Source organism: Ambystoma mexicanum, chromosome 4p, assembly GCF_040938575.1.
Source record: "Ambystoma mexicanum isolate Mex_15411 chromosome 4p, UKY_AmexF1_1, whole genome shotgun sequence".
Taxonomy (NCBI): domain Eukaryota; kingdom Metazoa; phylum Chordata; class Amphibia; order Caudata; family Ambystomatidae; genus Ambystoma; species Ambystoma mexicanum.
In genome coordinates, this window is record NC_090927.1 from 784,202,709 (window position 1) to 784,222,066 (window position 19,358).

General features: G+C 49.2%; 1 non-coding gene and 4 pseudogenes across 1 annotated transcript; all 5 read left to right on the top strand.

The window, feature by feature from the left end:
• The first annotated feature begins 343 nt into the window (after window positions 1–343).
• Window positions 344–493, top strand: LOC138460421 (U2 spliceosomal RNA; annotated as a pseudogene).
• A 5,877-nt stretch (window positions 494–6,370) lies between these two features.
• On the top strand, window positions 6,371–6,541 carry LOC138460391 (U2 spliceosomal RNA; annotated as a pseudogene).
• Window positions 6,542–8,056: 1,515 nt separating this feature from the next.
• On the top strand, window positions 8,057–8,237 carry LOC138460363 (U2 spliceosomal RNA; annotated as a pseudogene).
• A 4,967-nt stretch (window positions 8,238–13,204) lies between these two features.
• LOC138460376 (U2 spliceosomal RNA) lies at window positions 13,205–13,395 on the top strand. Its single transcript, XR_011263128.1, has one exon. It is a non-coding gene; the product is annotated as a U2 spliceosomal RNA (small nuclear RNA).
• A 629-nt stretch (window positions 13,396–14,024) lies between these two features.
• On the top strand, window positions 14,025–14,179 carry LOC138460410 (U2 spliceosomal RNA; annotated as a pseudogene).
• Window positions 14,180–19,358: the final 5,179 nt, after the last annotated feature.

The window sequence follows — 19,358 nt, forward strand, 5'->3', positions numbered from 1 at the left end:
GGAGAGCATGGGGGACACTGTCCTTGCCCTGCTTCCTTCCTTCCTTCCTTCCTCGCCCCTGCCGGCCCCTGCCGGCCACGAACGGCCAAGCCTTATCTAAGGTGGGCGCTCGGAGGAGCCTGCCCCCCGGGCAGCTCGGGGTGACTTTGGGCCCTGGCAGCGAGGCTGCTGGAGATGTGGGGGCGGAGCCATGCAAAAACGGACCCGGGGCTGCTGGTCTTTCATGCAAACGCACGCTAGGCCCGGCCGCCTCCGAGGTGCCTGGGAGTCTACGGCAGAGGGCGACTCCGAGTCAGCGGGGGAGCTGCCGAGCAGCGCTCTTTCCGACGGACCCTTTCGGGGCATCGCTTCTCGGCCTTTTGGCTAAGATCAAGTGTAGTAGCTAAGATCAAGTGTAGTATATTTTGTGTTTTGAGCCCTTTTCAAGGGAGGTTTTATCTCCAGGAAAGTTTGGCGATTTATACAATCACAACTACACAATGACTTAAGCTCTCTCTTGCACAACAGAGAGCCCAGCAGAAGTGTGTTGTCACACCCCCGCGCCGCGAGGTGGGCAACGGTACGCAGTCCGCCTAGGGGCCTGACCCCGAATCGGACTGGAAAGATAGACCCGAATCTTTTTCCTTCCACAGGAGTTCTATTTTTGTTTAAGCTTTATGCTAATTTTATGCAAGAAAACAGACAGAATGATTCCTTTTCAGTAGAAAGACTTTTTTCTCCAAAATGGACAAAATACCAAGGAGTATACCTCCTGCCACAGAATTAAGACATTCGATCAGAATAACTGTTGATCACAATGTCAGCCAGGAAAAAGATTTTGATTATGTAATCAAACAAATTTTAATTGAAACCTTAAAAGTTCAAAAAAGCAGCCTGTTCTGCATACAAGAGCACAAGAATGCCAATGCTTATGACATAACATTTATAGATGAAGCGGCGGCGATTACAGCCCACGAAAATTCTAAAATACCGAATCCAACACTTGATGGAGTTAAAATAGAATTATGTCATGTGCGCCAAGATACACCACTGACGGTGCATATGTATAATCCCTTTGTTTCAGTGGAAGCAATAACTGGATGGCTAAGCACCTATTGTGAAGAAGTCAAAGGAGGATACCCATTAAAGAACAAATATAATATCTTTAATGGGAATAGAAGATTCACAGTGGTATTGAGAAAAGATGCAAATGGCATAGGGGGACTTAGACACCCACCAGCCATGTTTGAATTCAACAAACATAAAGGATACCTATATTACCCGAGTCAGCCTTTATTCTGCAGATTTTGCAGAAACTTTGGTCACGTGAAGCAATTTTGCCCAAAAGACGCTTGCAAAAATTGCGCAAGCAGAAGTCACAAGGTGGCAGCCTGTGACAAACCAATACAATGCACCGAGTGTCAGCAAAAAGGACATTATGCAGAAATATGTCCACAGCGCAAATTATCATATGCGCAGACGGTCAAAAGGACGGGAGAAATAAGCGCAGAAGAAGAGCTGGAAAATATGCATGTGGATTTCGACCTAAATGAACTTTTGCAGCAGGAGAAAAGCGCACAAGACAATTTATGCGAAGCCATGAATAATGACCCTACAGCTTCAAGAGAAGCCAAATTATTGGGACCTAAAGCATTCATAACGACACAAACACACAAAAGCGTGACCGCAGACAAGACTCAGGAAGAAAAAAGCGAGGCGATGGAAGCGGGTGCATCCAGACAGGAGCATCCAACTAACACGCCACCTAGATGTAGAGAGGAGAATGCATCCACTTCAGAGAAAGGGGAAAAACAGAAAGAAGCGCTCGCTCAGGCGGAGAGCCCAAATGAGAGCCTGATGAGCGTAGAAGAACAAGGGAAAAGCACCAAAACGCCCCCTAGTGGCGAAAACGACCAAAACACCAGCGAAGCATGGAGAAAGGGAATTTTTCCTGCATTCGTGGTAAAAAATATCCTGAGCACGAGTGGAGCCCAAAAACAAGACAAAAACAAAAAAAGTGGCACCCCAGGGCTCATTGTGTCGAGCTTCGACTCAGGAAGCGAAAGTAGTACAAACAAGGACAAAGAGAGAACAGACATGCAAAAAGGAGCAACAAACAACACGCTAAGCAGCGAAGTTATCCTGAGTCATCTAAAAAATAGAGGGAGCGAGAAAAGCCAAGCCGGACTTCCAAACCCGGCATTGCCGCACCCAAGTGTGTTACCCTTTCTATCACCGAAAGACTTCGGGTATAACAAGACAAATAGTGAAAAAACACCTCCCTTACCAGAAATGCATGACAAAACAGAAGTAGAAGAGACCCAACTCTCCCAAGAAGCGGAGCACATAAGACTATCGCTAACCCCGAACCTAGCCGAACTACAACAGGTAGTAGAGGCGGGCGAAGCGTTAGCAACTAAGACAAAACACATATTTGCCCAAAACAAAGAGGACGAAGGATGGACAACGCAAAGGAAAAAGCATAGAAAAAGATCCAACACAGCAAGAAGCAGAAACAACACCCCAACAAACACAGAACAAAGCAAGAAGGATACACACGACAGGGACACAAGGGACACAAGAGAAGAGTCCTACACACCCATGGAATGTCTTAGTGACTCATCGGAAAACTCAGACAATGAGGAAGAAGAAAACACAGACAGTTTACACAGAACACCTTCTGCTTTTAGAAAGATGGAAAAAGAAGCCTCCAGAGCGAGGAGCAGATCGAGCCAAAGAGAAGGCAGAACAACACAACCCAAAAAATAATAATGGGGGGTCTAAAAATAGCAACACTAAACGTAAGAAGCATAAATAATATCACAAAAAGACTGACGCTATTAGCATACTTAACCACAGTACCGTGTGACATCTTTTGTCTACAGGAATGTGGTCTAAGCTGGGACGCAACCAACAAAGGATGGGGAAAAGATTGGACAAGCGGACCATCCTTTTGGTCAGGCTCCAACATAAACAAGAACGCGGGTACAGCAATCTTGTTCAAAACACACGCAGCCACGAACATAAAGTATGTGGAAATACATCCTGGACGGATACTACAGGTGCTTTTCTCATGGCACGGTATCCAACACAACCTCGTGAGTGTATATGCAGATGCAAAGAAACAAGAACGCATAGCTCTGTTACAAGAACTACGCAACTTTTGCACTGGAAACACCCCTTTGATCATAGCGGGGGATTTCAATTGCACAATACAAAAAGAGGATCGAGTGCGGACCGGTTCACAAGCAACGTCGAAGAACCGAGACCCATCGTCCAAAATACTCAAAAGTATCATAAGTGACTTAAACTTAAATGATACACACGCATCTACCAATACACCGGGGACAGCCTTAACATATAGGGCTGAAAACGGGTTGGTACAGTCCCGTATAGACTTTATATTCACATCTAAGAACTTTGGGATAAACAAAACCGAAGTGAAACCGAACCTGTTCTCAGACCACCACCTAATCACCACGGAAGTAACATTAAAGGAATACCCCCCAAAACAACGCAACGCATGGTCACTTAACGTAAACCTCTTGCAGGACGAAACAACCTGTAAAAAATACAGACCATTGCTAAAAGAGTGGGTATCCCAACATATGTTATACGAAGACAAAAGAGAGTGGTGGGAGGACATCAAAGAAAGAACCAGAGAGTTCTTTAAAAAAAGCGGACATATAGCAGCAAGAAAACGGAACGAGACTTACAGGAACCTGTTAGGCACACAACAAACCCTACACCTTCTGCAAGAGAGAGGGGTAGACGTCCAAGATGACCTCGAGGACGTAAAAGAAAAAATCCAGAAATGGATGCATGATAAAGGAAGGACTATTATCTTCAACTCTAGGGTGAAAGAATTTGAAGAGAACGAGAAATGCACACGTTTCTTCTTCAAAGCAGCACAACATCAGAAGGTTTTACCTACTGAATTCAGAGACTCAAGAGAGAAGACAAGGAACACGGTATCAGGGTTGCTAGAAGTAGCACAATCCTTTTACGCAGACTTGTATTCTCCAAAACAGTTGGACGAAGAACAGACAAGTGAGTTTGAGAGAGCTGTTCAAGACAACATAAGTACCGATCAAAAAGCAGACATGATTGAGCCTTTCACGTTACAAGAAATACACAAAGCAGTGATGAGTGCTGCCAAGAGGAAAACACCAGGAAGCGATGGCTTACCATGCGAATGGTATAGCACCTTCTGGGACATCCTAGGACCGGCAGTACTGGAGCTAGTAAACGTGGTCTTTCAAACTAGAGAGCTAGCCCCCAGCATGAAACAGGGGATCATCACTTTGCTATACAAAAAAGGAGACAAAGCGGACGTCAAAAACTGGAGACCGATAACATTACTAAATGCAGATTACAAAATATTAGCTAAAGTCATTGCTAACAGACTAAGAGCAGTAATCAGGCACTTAGTGCATCCAGACCAGACGTGCGCAGTCCCAGGCAGACGAATACATGAAAGCCTACTGATTGTAAGAGACTCAATACAATCAGCAAAAGATCGAGGAACGCCTTTGGGGGTTCTAAGCCTAGATTTTGAAAAGGCATACGACAGAGTCTCTCACCCATTCATGTTGAAGATAATGGAGAAAATGGGTTGCCCTAAACCCTTTTTAACACACATCTCCACGCTATACGCTGGAGTCTACAGTCAAGTCCGCATCAACGGGGAGTTGACTGAACAAATCCCAATATTATCAGGGGTCAGGCAGGGATGTCCCCTATCAGCACTTTTATACATCTGTGCAGTGGAACCTTTACACATCAGATTGAGGTCACACAAAGACATAACAGGAGCCCCAGTACCAGGGACCCCGGAACAAGTAAAGACCATTGGGTACATGGACGACGTGACAGCTTTATGCAAAGACGCCAAATCCGTAAACCAAGTCGTGTCGCAGACTGAACTTTTTTGCAAAGCGGCAGGATTCAAACTAAACAAACACAAGTGCCAACTACTAACCATTGGAACATGGAACAACCTCACACCATGCCCGATACACAAAACAGAAGACAGTTTGAAAATACTGGGACTACAGTTTGACAAACAGATGGACGGGACAAAACAATGGGAAAACACAACCAAAAAAATAGAGAACAAAATCAACTTCTGGGCACTGAGACAGCTCACGATGGAAGGAAAGGTGCTACTCATGAAAGCGGTCTTTCTCCCAATACTGCTGTTCCTAGCACTGATCTTTCCTCCAAAAATGAAACAAGCACAAAAAATACAAAGACTAATGTTCCATTTCCTATGGAACTCGAAGATGGATCGAGTAGCGAGAAAGACAATGTACAAGATAAAGGAGAGAGGAGGAAGAGGCGTACCGGAAATACAAAGCTTCCTTACAGGACACTACGTAGGGTTTTGCCTAAACACACTGAAACACTCGGCATCAATGGCAGTGCACTTCATAAGGTATGCAACAGCGAACATACTGGAAAGACACAAAATCATACCGAGAAGCAACACACTGCCAAAAGCAATGGAGACACCTCGCTTTTACAAAAGCTTCGGCAATTTCCTGTCAACAGTGGAGGATCAAGAACTCTTAACGAAAATATGGGTGGAACCCAGAGACATACTAAAACAAAAAAGGCTAAATGAAACCCCGGAACCAGTGGGTAACCTAGGGGGAAATAAACTGGACAAAGTGTGGAAAACTTTTTCAAAGGCAAGAGTAACGAACGCGCAGAGGGACATAAACTGGCAGCTACTCACAAATGCACTGCCATTGAAAGCCTTTATGCACAGAAGAAAACTGGCCAAAAAAGCAACATGCCCTAGAGAGCAATGCGCTCAGGACGAATCAACACTACACTTTGTGTGGAATTGTGCATTTGCAAAACAAGTGTGGGAAAAACTGGAAACACTGATTTTTGCAATCACAGGAGAACAGACCCTGACGTTCGAATCCATCTTGACAGGGATACAGGAGGGAGGAGGGAAACAAGAGAAAATTCTTTTTCACCAAATTACATCAGCAACGAAAGAAGCCTTATGGAAGGCCAGAACATTACTAGTGCTACAGCACAAAAACATCACTCCAGAGGAGTGTGTAAAGTTAGCGTTGTGTTTTTTATACACATATTACTGTCTTGATGCCAAAGTCAAGGGCAAACAAGAGGCACAAAACATTTGGCAACAAGACAACTGGAGAACGTTAACTATTTAACTAATCTGGGTTAGGGAGAGCAGTTTGCTCAAAGTCTTTCTTTTTGACAGTTTTTTAACCAAATTCAATTTTAATTCGTGAAAATCCTTTAATTCGAGAACTAATTGGCGTATAGTCACAAGTAGTATATACTACTTTGCTGGAGGAAAGGGACGGTTGTAAGGGGAGATGTGGAGACCGTAAGAAAAAAAAAAAAAAAAAAAAAAAAAAAAAAATCTGTTCTTATCAGTTTAATATCTGATACGTCCTCTATCTGGGGACCATATATTAAATTGATTTTTGGAACAGGGAGATGGAATGGGAGCTTGCTCTGTCCACTCCACGCATCAACCTGGTATTGCAGTACCTCCAGGACTGGTGCACTTCCCCACTCGGGGAAAACAAAGCTGTCAAAAAGAAAGACTTGGGCGATTCTTGAAAAAGAAGAGCACACACGGCAAAATATATCTGTACTTATGCAAATTATTTTTTTTATTTATTTATTTTTTTTTTTCCCTTTCTTCCTTCTTTTTTGTTTAGATGTCCTGTTGAACATTCCGTGTCTTGGAGCAAGTTGTCGGAAGGAAAAAAGTCTGCCGTTTGGCTCCTTTTTCAGGGGAGCCGCCAGCCAGCCAGCCAGCCAGCCAGCCAGCCAGCCAGCCGGAGGAGGAGGAGAGCATGGGGGACACTGTCCTTGCCCTGCTTCCTTCCTTCCTTCCTTCCTCGCCCCTGCCGGCCCCTGCCGGCCACGAACGGCCAAGCCTTATCTAAGGTGGGCGCTCGGAGGAGCCTGCCCCCCGGGCAGCTCGGGGTGACTTTGGGCCCTGGCAGCGAGGCTGCTGGAGATGTGGGGGCGGAGCCATGCAAAAACGGACCCGGGGCTGCTGGTCTTTCATGCAAACGCACGCTAGGCCCGGCCGCCTCCGAGGTGCCTGGGAGTCTACGGCAGAGGGCGACTCCGAGTCAGCGGGGGAGCTGCCGAGCAGCGCTCTTTCCGACGGACCCTTTCGGGGCATCGCTTTAACACACTGCCAAAAGCAATGGAGACACCTCGCTTTTACAAAAGCTTCGGCAATTTCCTGTCAACAGTGGAGGATCAAGAACTCTTAACGAAAATATGGGTGGAACCCAGAGACATACTAAAACAAAAAAGGCTAAATGAAACCCCGGAACCAGTGGGTAACCTAGGGGGAAATAAACTGGACAAAGTGTGGAAAACTTTTTCAAAGGCAAGAGTAACGAACGCGCAGAGGGACATAAACTGGCAGCTACTCACAAATGCACTGCCATTGAAAGCCTTTATGCACAGAAGAAAACTGGCCAAAAAAGCAACATGCCCTAGAGAGCAATGCGCTCAGGACGAATCAACACTACACTTTGTGTGGAATTGTGCATTTGCAAAACAAGTGTGGGAAAAACTGGAAACACTGATTTTTGCAATCACAGGAGAACAGACCCTGACGTTCGAATCCATCTTGACAGGGATACAGGAGGGAGGAGGGAAACAAGAGAAAATTCTTTTTCACCAAATTACATCAGCAACGAAAGAAGCCTTATGGAAGGCCAGAACATTACTAGTGCTACAGCACAAAAACATCACTCCAGAGGAGTGTGTAAAGTTAGCGTTGTGTTTTTTATACACATATTACTGTCTTGATGCCAAAGTCAAGGGCAAACAAGAGGCACAAAACATTTGGCAACAAGACAACTGGAGAACGTTAACTATTTAACTAATCTGGGTTAGGGAGAGCAGTTTGCTCAAAGTCTTTCTTTTTGACAGTTTTTTAACCAAATTCAATTTTAATTCGTGAAAATCTTTTAATTCGAGAACTAATTGGCGTATAGTCGCAAGTAGTATATACTACTTTGCTGGAGGAAAGGGACGGTTGTAAGGGGAGATGTGGAGACCGTTCAAAAAAAAAAAAAAAAAAATCTGTTCTTATCAGTTTAATATCTGATACGTCCTCTATCTGGGGACCATATATTAAATTGATTTTTGGAACAGGGAGATGGAATGGGAGCTTGCTCTGTCCACTCCACGCATCAACCTGGTATTGCAGTACCTCCAGGACTGGTGCACTTCCCCACTCGGGGAAAACAAAGCTGTCAAAAAGAAAGACTTGGGCGATTCTTGAAAAAGAAGAGCACACACGGCAAAATATATCTGTACTTATGCAAATTATTTTTTTTATTTATTTATTTTTTTTTTTCCCTTTCTTCCTTCTTTTTTGTTTAGATGTCCTGTTGAACATTCCGTGTCTTGGAGCAAGTTGTCGGAAGGAAAAAAGTCTGCCGTTTGGCTCCTTTTTCAGGGGAGCCGCCAGCCAGCCAGCCAGCCAGCCAGCCAGCCAGCCAGCCAGCCGGAGGAGGAGGAGAGCATGGGGGACACTGTCCTTGCCCTGCTTCCTTCCTTCCTTCCTTCCTCGCCCCTGCCGGCCCCTGCCGGCCACGAACGGCCAAGCCTTATCTAAGGTGGGCGCTCGGAGGAGCCTGCCCCCCGGGCAGCTCGGGGTGACTTTGGGCCCTGGCAGCGAGGCTGCTGGAGATGTGGGGGCGGAGCCATGCAAAAACGGACCCGGGGCTGCTGGTCTTTCATGCAAACGCACGCTAGGCCCGGCCGCCTCCGAGGTGCCTGGGAGTCTACGGCAGAGGGCGACTCCGAGTCAGCGGGGGAGCTGCCGAGCAGCGCTCTTTCCGACGGACCCTTTCGGGGCATCGCTTCTCGGCCTTTTGGCTAAGATCAAGTGTAGTAGTACAAACAAGGACAAAGAGAGAACAGACATGCAAAAAGGAGCAACAAACAACACGCTAAGCAGCGAAGTTATCCTGAGTCATCTAAAAAATAGAGGGAGCGAGAAAAGCCAAGCCGGACTTCCAAACCCGGCATTGCCGCACCCAAGTGTGTTACCCTTTCTATCACCGAAAGACTTCGGGTATAACAAGACAAATAGTGAAAAAACACCTCCCTTACCAGAAATGCATGACAAAACAGAAGTAGAAGAGACCCAACTCTCCCAAGAAGCGGAGCACATAAGACTATCGCTAACCCCGAACCTAGCCGAACTACAACAGGTAGTAGAGGCGGGCGAAGCGTTAGCAACTAAGACAAAACACATATTTGCCCAAAACAAAGAGGACGAAGGATGGACAACGCAAAGGAAAAAGCATAGAAAAAGATCCAACACAGCAAGAAGCAGAAACAACACCCCAACAAACACAGAACAAAGCAAGAAGGATACACACGACAGGGACACAAGGGACACAAGAGAAGAGTCCTACACACCCATGGAATGTCTTAGTGACTCATCGGAAAACTCAGACAATGAGGAAGAAGAAAACACAGACAGTTTACACAGAACACCTTCTGCTTTTAGAAAGATGGAAAAAGAAGCCTCCAGAGCGAGGAGCAGATCGAGCCAAAGAGAAGGCAGAACAACACAACCCAAAAAATAATAATGGGGGGTCTAAAAATAGCAACACTAAACGTAAGAAGCATAAATAATATCACAAAAAGACTGACGCTATTAGCATACTTAACCACAGTACCGTGTGACATCTTTTGTCTACAGGAATGTGGTCTAAGCTGGGACGCAACCAACAAAGGATGGGGAAAAGATTGGACAAGCGGACCATCCTTTTGGTCAGGCTCCAACATAAACAAGAACGCGGGTACAGCAATCTTGTTCAAAACACACGCAGCCACGAACATAAAGTATGTGGAAATACATCCTGGACGGATACTACAGGTGCTTTTCTCATGGCACGGTATCCAACACAACCTCGTGAGTGTATATGCAGATGCAAAGAAACAAGAACGCATAGCTCTGTTACAAGAACTACGCAACTTTTGCACTGGAAACACCCCTTTGATCATAGCGGGGGATTTCAATTGCACAATACAAAAAGAGGATCGAGTGCGGACCGGTTCACAAGCAACGTCGAAGAACCGAGACCCATCGTCCAAAATACTCAAAAGTATCATAAGTGACTTAAACTTAAATGATACACACGCATCTACCAATACACCGGGGACAGCCTTAACATATAGGGCTGAAAACGGGTTGGTACAGTCCCGTATAGACTTTATATTCACATCTAAGAACTTTGGGATAAACAAAACCGAAGTGAAACCGAACCTGTTCTCAGACCACCACCTAATCACCACGGAAGTAACATTAAAGGAATACCCCCCAAAACAACGCAACGCATGGTCACTTAACGTAAACCTCTTGCAGGACGAAACAACCTGTAAAAAATACAGACCATTGCTAAAAGAGTGGGTATCCCAACATATGTTATACGAAGACAAAAGAGAGTGGTGGGAGGACATCAAAGAAAGAACCAGAGAGTTCTTTAAAAAAAGCGGACATATAGCAGCAAGAAAACGGAACGAGACTTACAGGAACCTGTTAGGCACACAACAAACCCTACACCTTCTGCAAGAGAGAGGGGTAGACGTCCAAGATGACCTCGAGGACGTAAAAGAAAAAATCCAGAAATGGATGCATGATAAAGGAAGGACTATTATCTTCAACTCTAGGGTGAAAGAATTTGAAGAGAACGAGAAATGCACACGTTTCTTCTTCAAAGCAGCACAACATCAGAAGGTTTTACCTACTGAATTCAGAGACTCAAGAGAGAAGACAAGGAACACGGTATCAGGGTTGCTAGAAGTAGCACAATCCTTTTACGCAGACTTGTATTCTCCAAAACAGTTGGACGAAGAACAGACAAGTGAGTTTGAGAGAGCTGTTCAAGACAACATAAGTACCGATCAAAAAGCAGACATGATTGAGCCTTTCACGTTACAAGAAATACACAAAGCAGTGATGAGTGCTGCCAAGAGGAAAACACCAGGAAGCGATGGCTTACCATGCGAATGGTATAGCACCTTCTGGGACATCCTAGGACCGGCAGTACTGGAGCTAGTAAACGTGGTCTTTCAAACTAGAGAGCTAGCCCCCAGCATGAAACAGGGGATCATCACTTTGCTATACAAAAAAGGAGACAAAGCGGACGTCAAAAACTGGAGACCGATAACATTACTAAATGCAGATTACAAAATATTAGCTAAAGTCATTGCTAACAGACTAAGAGCAGTAATCAGGCACTTAGTGCATCCAGACCAGACGTGCGCAGTCCCAGGCAGACGAATACATGAAAGCCTACTGATTGTAAGAGACTCAATACAATCAGCAAAAGATCGAGGAACGCCTTTGGGGGTTCTAAGCCTAGATTTTGAAAAGGCATACGACAGAGTCTCTCACCCATTCATGTTGAAGATAATGGAGAAAATGGGTTGCCCTAAACCCTTTTTAACACACATCTCCACGCTATACGCTGGAGTCTACAGTCAAGTCCGCATCAACGGGGAGTTGACTGAACAAATCCCAATATTATCAGGGGTCAGGCAGGGATGTCCCCTATCAGCACTTTTATACATCTGTGCAGTGGAACCTTTACACATCAGATTGAGGTCACACAAAGACATAACAGGAGCCCCAGTACCAGGGACCCCGGAACAAGTAAAGACCATTGGGTACATGGACGACGTGACAGCTTTATGCAAAGACGCCAAATCCGTAAACCAAGTCGTGTCGCAGACTGAACTTTTTTGCAAAGCGGCAGGATTCAAACTAAACAAACACAAGTGCCAACTACTAACCATTGGAACATGGAACAACCTCACACCATGCCCGATACACAAAACAGAAGACAGTTTGAAAATACTGGGACTACAGTTTGACAAACAGATGGACGGGACAAAACAATGGGAAAACACAACCAAAAAAATAGAGAACAAAATCAACTTCTGGGCACTGAGACAGCTCACGATGGAAGGAAAGGTGCTACTCATGAAAGCGGTCTTTCTCCCAATACTGCTGTTCCTAGCACTGATCTTTCCTCCAAAAATGAAACAAGCACAAAAAATACAAAGACTAATGTTCCATTTCCTATGGAACTCGAAGATGGATCGAGTAGCGAGAAAGACAATGTACAAGATAAAGGAGAGAGGAGGAAGAGGCGTACCGGAAATACAAAGCTTCCTTACAGGACACTACGTAGGGTTTTGCCTAAACACACTGAAACACTCGGCATCAATGGCAGTGCACTTCATAAGGTATGCAACAGCGAACATACTGGAAAGACACAAAATCATACCGAGAAGCAACACACTGCCAAAAGCAATGGAGACACCTCGCTTTTACAAAAGCTTCGGCAATTTCCTGTCAACAGTGGAGGATCAAGAACTCTTAACGAAAATATGGGTGGAACCCAGAGACATACTAAAACAAAAAAGGCTAAATGAAACCCCGGAACCAGTGGGTAACCTAGGGGGAAATAAACTGGACAAAGTGTGGAAAACTTTTTCAAAGGCAAGAGTAACGAACGCGCAGAGGGACATAAACTGGCAGCTACTCACAAATGCACTGCCATTGAAAGCCTTTATGCACAGAAGAAAACTGGCCAAAAAAGCAACATGCCCTAGAGAGCAATGCGCTCAGGACGAATCAACACTACACTTTGTGTGGAATTGTGCATTTGCAAAACAAGTGTGGGAAAAACTGGAAACACTGATTTTTGCAATCACAGGAGAACAGACCCTGACGTTCGAATCCATCTTGACAGGGATACAGGAGGGAGGAGGGAAACAAGAGAAAATTCTTTTTCACCAAATTACATCAGCAACGAAAGAAGCCTTATGGAAGGCCAGAACATTACTAGTGCTACAGCACAAAAACATCACTCCAGAGGAGTGTGTAAAGTTAGCGTTGTGTTTTTTATACACATATTACTGTCTTGATGCCAAAGTCAAGGGCAAACAAGAGGCACAAAACATTTGGCAACAAGACAACTGGAGAACGTTAACTATTTAACTAATCTGGGTTAGGGAGAGCAGTTTGCTCAAAGTCTTTCTTTTTGACAGTTTTTTAACCAAATTCAATTTTAATTCGTGAAAATCTTTTAATTCGAGAACTAATTGGCGTATAGTCGCAAGTAGTATATACTACTTTGCTGGAGGAAAGGGACGGTTGTAAGGGGAGATGTGGAGACCGTTCAAAAAAAAAAAAAAAAAAAAAAAAAAAAATCTGTTCTTATCAGTTTGATATCTGATACGTCCTCTATCTGGGGACCATATATTAAATTGATTTTTGGAACAGGGAGATGGAATGGGAGCTTGCTCTGTCCACTCCACGCATCAACCTGGTATTGCAGTACCTCCAGGACTGGTGCACTTCCCCACTCGGGGAAAACAAAGCTGTCAAAAAGAAAGACTTGGGCGATTCTTGAAAAAGAAGAGCACACACGGCAAAATATATCTGTACTTATGCAAATTATTTTTTTTATTTATTTATTTTTTTTTTTCCCTTTCTTCCTTCTTTTTTGTTTAGATGTCCTGTTGAACATTCCGTGTCTTGGAGCAAGTTGTCGGAAGGAAAAAAGTCTGCCGTTTGGCTCCTTTTTCAGGGGAGCCGCCAGCCAGCCAGCCAGCCAGCCAGCCAGCCAGCCAGCCAGCCGGAGGAGGAGGAGAGCATGGGGGACACTGTCCTTGCCCTGCTTCCTTCCTTCCTTCCTTCCTCGCCCCTGCCGGCCCCTGCCGGCCACGAACGGCCAAGCCTTATCTAAGGTGGGCGCTCGGAGGAGCCTGCCCCCCGGGCAGCTCGGGGTGACTTTGGGCCCTGGCAGCGAGGCTGCTGGAGATGTGGGGGCGGAGCCATGCAAAAACGGACCCGGGGCTGCTGGTCTTTCATGCAAACGCACGCTAGGCCCGGCCGCCTCCGAGGTGCCTGGGAGTCTACGGCAGAGGGCGACTCCGAGTCAGCGGGGGAGCTGCCGAGCAGCGCTCTTTCCGACGGACCCTTTCGGGGCATCGCTTCTCGGCCTTTTGGCTAAGATCAAGTGTAGTATCTGTTCTTATCTTTTTTGATTTGAACTAATACTATTGGCACTGGTGATCATTTCTGGCGCATAGGTGGATTTATGCTGGGGAATTTATTCTCCTAACACCTTACCCAGGATCCTTTTTGGACTCGGCCCTTTGAGGTGGGGATTTATGCTTGGTTGCTTGCAGCCATAACCCACTTCCTAGCGCTTGGCAGGACAAAAAGTGACCCAGTAGGACTCGGAGTGCGATTTCCGAATTTTCGCGGGCTTTTTGGCTCATTTTTCAGGGGAGCTGGAAAGGCAAAATCGAGCAGGGGCCATCCTAGACATGGCAGAGAGCTCAGGGCAGCAAGGCGAAGCGCTGGCCCAGGGGGGACAAGGCCCCCACGATGACTCCATGGAAGTGGGGCCGGCGCTAGCGGCAGAGACACCCAGCAGGGGGGAACCGGCGACAGGGGCCGGGCGAAAACCAGCGACAGGGGCTGGGAACACCCCGACCCCCCTGCCCAGGGGAATCCCAACAGCAGGGGCTGGGGGGATACCGGCAACAGGGGCCGGAAGAGCTGGAAAAGGAGACCCAGGGACCCAGGCGGGGGCACCCCCAACAGCGGGAAAAGGCGGCAGCGAGGCACAGCCCGGCCACCCCAGTACAGCTGGAGGGAAAGGAGGCGCCTCACCGGGAACCAGCGGGACCCAACCAGCGGCCGGAGGCCCAGGACCAGGGCAGAAAGACAAGCCTGGGACCTCCGGCAAGGCGACAGGGGCCAAGCCAGACCCCCAGGGCAAGGCGACAGGGGCCAAACCCGGGGGACACGGCTCGGCCTGGGCGAGCAAGCCCTACCCCTTGAACCACCGGATGAAACAGACCATCCGGATGCAGGTCAAGGAGGTCGACGGCAAGCGGGCAATGCTTGACCGCAAGATGTGCTGGGACAAGGTGGTTCTGGGAGCAGGGGTAAGCCCCAGCGAGGTCCTAAGCTTCCAGGACTACCTGTCATGCGGGGTCTTCCTCCTAACATTCATCTCGCAGGCCCTCTGCGAGAAATATTGGGACATCTTCCAAGGGAAGAAAAAGGAGGCCCCGTACAGCACGTTCGAGATGGAGACGCAACGGGAGTCACGGGAGAGAAGGATAACGATAGAGATGACCAACCCGCACGTCTCAGAATCGGACATAGGCGCCCTGCTGAAGCGGTATGGCACCATCAAGGATGGGCCCACCAAAATCAGGGACGCCAATGGGGTTTGGAACACCTCATGGAGGGCCACGCTAGAACTCGAACAGGGCTTCGGAGGTCGGGATGACCTAAAGCACCTGCCATCGGTGTTCTACCTCGGAGCAGATGAAGGGAGGATAAGGTACCAGGGACAACCCTTCACCTGCAGGAAATGCAATGGCGAGGGACACAAAGCCAACGCATGCCCCCAGCCATTCTGCCGGAAATGCAGGGGGACAGACCACGACACATACGAGTGCACGGGGCAGAAAAGATGTAACTTCTGCGGCACACAAGGGCACACGTACTACGGGTGCCCGTTCTCGGCCAAGTCATACGCCCAGGTGGCAAGCGGTGCAGTCAAGGGGCTGCAGCCGACCGGTAGGCCAATGACTGAGGCGGCTAAGGCACCGCCTAGAGATAGGAGAACAGTCATAAGCAAAAAAGCCTCGGACGGACTGATGACCCTGATGACGGAGATCAGGAACGAGGGCCTGGAAAGAGAACGGGCACAGCAGGCACAGCAGGCACAGGAAAAGGCTAACCCGAGCAAGGCACACCCGGAGAAAGCGGCAACCCCGCAGACCCGGGCAAAGCCGAGCACGGCAGAGCCAACCCCCGGACCAACCCTGGTCGCCACGATACCAACAGAGCCGGAAGGACCAACCCTGGTCGCCGCGGCACCGGCAACACCGAAGGCAGCTGGAACCCCGACCCCAGCCCCAGAGCCGGAGAAACCAACCCTGGTCGCCGCGGCACCGGCAAAACCGGAGGTAGCTGGAACCACCACCCCAGCTCCTCAGGCCCCAGCCACGGGGCCACCCGAGGCAGAGGAGGAGGCGACAGCACCCGAAACGACAGGGGCAGCTGTACCACAAGCCCCTCACACAAGGGCCACGATACATCCCCACCCCCCCAAAGTGGAAGACCTCTCAGACCCCGAAGACCAAGGGAATGGCCGGGCAAAAGGGAAGAGAAGGTCCAAGCTAAGGAGGGACAGAAAGGGGAAGCAGGCAAAGGATGGGTCTGGCAGACTCAGGAGTAGGAGCAGGTCCGACCGCGAAGCTGCGTCAGAGCAGGCTGACGAGGAAAGCGGGAAGGAGAGCCCCGTGCGGCTCTCCCGGGCCATGAAGAGGATGGCCCTGCAAACCAGGGCAGACCTCCTCAAAGGAAACGAGGCAGGAGCAAGAGAAGAGGTGGTGGTGATCCCCAGCTCGGACTCCGAGGAGGAGGACGACGACTGCACACCCCTCAGCGAGATCGCGCTCCTGCACCAGAGGCTAAAGACGATAGAAATGCTGCAGAGCCTGGAGAGGCCAAGCAGCTGGGAATCGGACAAGGATAAGGAAGGGCCGGGCCCAGACTCGGACTCAGACGGAATGGAACTCGAGGGGGAGGGATGTCCGGAGCAGGATTGACCCAAGATCCGAACAAGAACACCCCCTCAGAGAACCAGAACCCGTAGCTTACGCATTGCAAGATGGCCATATCACTGCTCACCTTGAATGTCAGAAGCTTGAAGGATAGGACCCGAAGGGCAGGCACAATGAGCTTTCTGGCAGCCCAGAATTGCGATGTGTGCTTCGCCCAAGAATGTGGAATACCGTATGACCGGTCGTACAAACAACTCGAGGCAGAGTGGAGTCACGGGCCGTCCTTCTGGTCAGGAGGGAACGACTGCAAATCCTCAGGTGTGGCCATCCTTGTAAGGGGAAGGCACTTCACAGCTGAATCAGTAACAGAGCAGGTGAACGGCAGAGTGCTGTCCGTCGACGGCTCATGGGCAGGAGAACCCGTACGGCTGATCAATGTGTATGCCCCCCCGACCAAGAATGAAAGGTTAGAAGTCTTCGAAAACCTGAGACTGCTGCTCGTTACCTCCAGGACCATCCTGATGGGGGGTGACTTCAACTGCACAATCGAGGAGGGCGGACGCACGGGCCCCGGCTCTGCAGGAATGGACGCGACGTCCCGGCTGCTCCGGGGGATTGTCGAGGAGTCCTCCCTGAGGGATGTCATCGGAGACATGGGGGCGAACGCCAGGAACTACTCCTGGAGTCGGCCCGATGGCTCTGTGCGCTCCAGGATCGACTTCGTCTTCACCTCCCAGACGGTAAAGCCGGTACAAAGCTCCATGGTTGCCGTACACTTCACCGACCACAGAGCAATCAGCTTCACAGGGGAACTTTCGGGGAAGTTCCCAGCCGGGCCGGGATCCTGGAAGCTGAACTGCACGCTGCTGGAAAGCGAAGAGGCTAAGGCAAACCTCAGGCTAGCATACGCAGAGTGGAGGAGCATGAAGGACTGCTTTCAATCCACAGGGGAGTGGTGGGAGTGGGTCAAGACCCAAGTGCGGAGCTTCTTCCAGGGTGTCAGCAGGGCTGCGGCACGGGAAAAGAAGAGGACATTCAGGGCCCTGCAATCGCGGTTGCAGGGACTGTACGACCTCGAGCTCAGGGGCTGGGACGTGCAAGACGACCTAGAGGAAACCAGGAGAGGTCTAGACAACCACTTCCAGGCGGAAGCTAGGAAAGTCATGTTCCGTTCCAGGGTCGAGCGACTTGAGAAGGACGAAAAATGCAACGCATTTTTCTTCAAGAAGCTACACTCCACTACCACACCCCTACTGGAACTTCGGGACCCAGAGGGAAACCTCCAAGACGAGAAAGAGCTGGTGATGAAGGTCGTCACAGACTTCTACAGCAGCCTCTACTCGCCTAAGGTGTCGGAGAGAGCCCAGGCAGACAAGTTCCTGGCTGGGATCTCGAGGACACTGGGACCGGAGGAAAGAGAGGGCCTGAACGCTCCCTTCACGCTGGGGGAGCTGCACCAGGCGGCCACCTCCTTCAAACGCGGCAAGACCCCGGGCTGTGACGGGCTCCCAGTGGAACTCTACACCGAACTCTGGGACCAGATCGGACCGGACTTGCTTGCGTTATATGAGGAGATGGCGGAGAAGGGCAGCATGCCACGGACCCTGAGGGAAGGTACGATTGCCCTCTTGTACAAGCAAAAGGGAGAGAGAGATGACCTCAAGAACTGGAGACCCATCTCGCTCCTAAACGTGGACTACAAGATCCTGGCAAAAGTGATGGCAAACCGGCTCAAGAAGGTAATCGGGAAGCTAGTCCACCCGGACCAGTCGTGCGGGATACCAGGGCGCCAGATAGCGGACAGCTTGGCCCTGGTCAGAGACACGATCGAGTACGTCAGGGACCGCAGGGTCCGAGCGGCCCTGGTAAGCCTCGATCAGGAAAAGGCTTTCGATAGAGTGTCCCACGAGTTCATGGACCGTGCCCTGCGAGCGATGGGTCTGGGAGACTTCTTCTGTGACATGGTGCGGACCATGTACCGAGACATCTTCAGCAGCGCAATGGTAAACGGGTGGAAGGCAGACTCCTTCCCGGTGGAGTCGGGTGTCAGACAGGGCTGCCCACTCTCACCCTTGCTGTTCGTCTGCGTCATCGAGCTTCTGGCGGAACACATCCGGCAAGACAAGGGCATACGAGGGGTGAAAGTTCCGGGCAGCGAAGGCAAGGGGGAAGTGAAGTGCTCCCTGTACATGGACGACGTTACCGTCTTCTGCACAGACGGGTGCTCGGTCAAGGCCCTCGTAAGGACCTGCGAGGACTTCGGCAAGGCGACAGGGGCCAAGATAAACTGCACCAAGTCAGAGGCCATGCTCTTCGGAGACTGGGATCCAGTGTACGACCCTCTGCCCTTCCCCATCAGACCGGCCCACATGAAAATCCTGGGTGTGTGGTTCGGCTACGAAGGGGCCGCAAAAAGGTCATGGGATGAACGCGTGGCGAAAGCCAAACAAAAACTAGGGCTATGGAGCTTGCGGAAGCTGACCATAGAGGGGAAGACGCTGGCTCTGGCAAACGACGTGCTCCCGGTCCTACAGTACCTGGCACAGGTCTGGCCGGTGCCGAAGTCCACCGCAAAAACCATCACGAGGATGGTATTCTACTTCATCTGGAACTCCAAGATGGATAGGGTGAAGAGAGCAACCATGATCAAGACACACGACAAAGGCGGGAAGGGGGTGCCGGACATCCCCACCATGCTGAGAGGCTTCTTCACCTGCAACTGCGTGAGG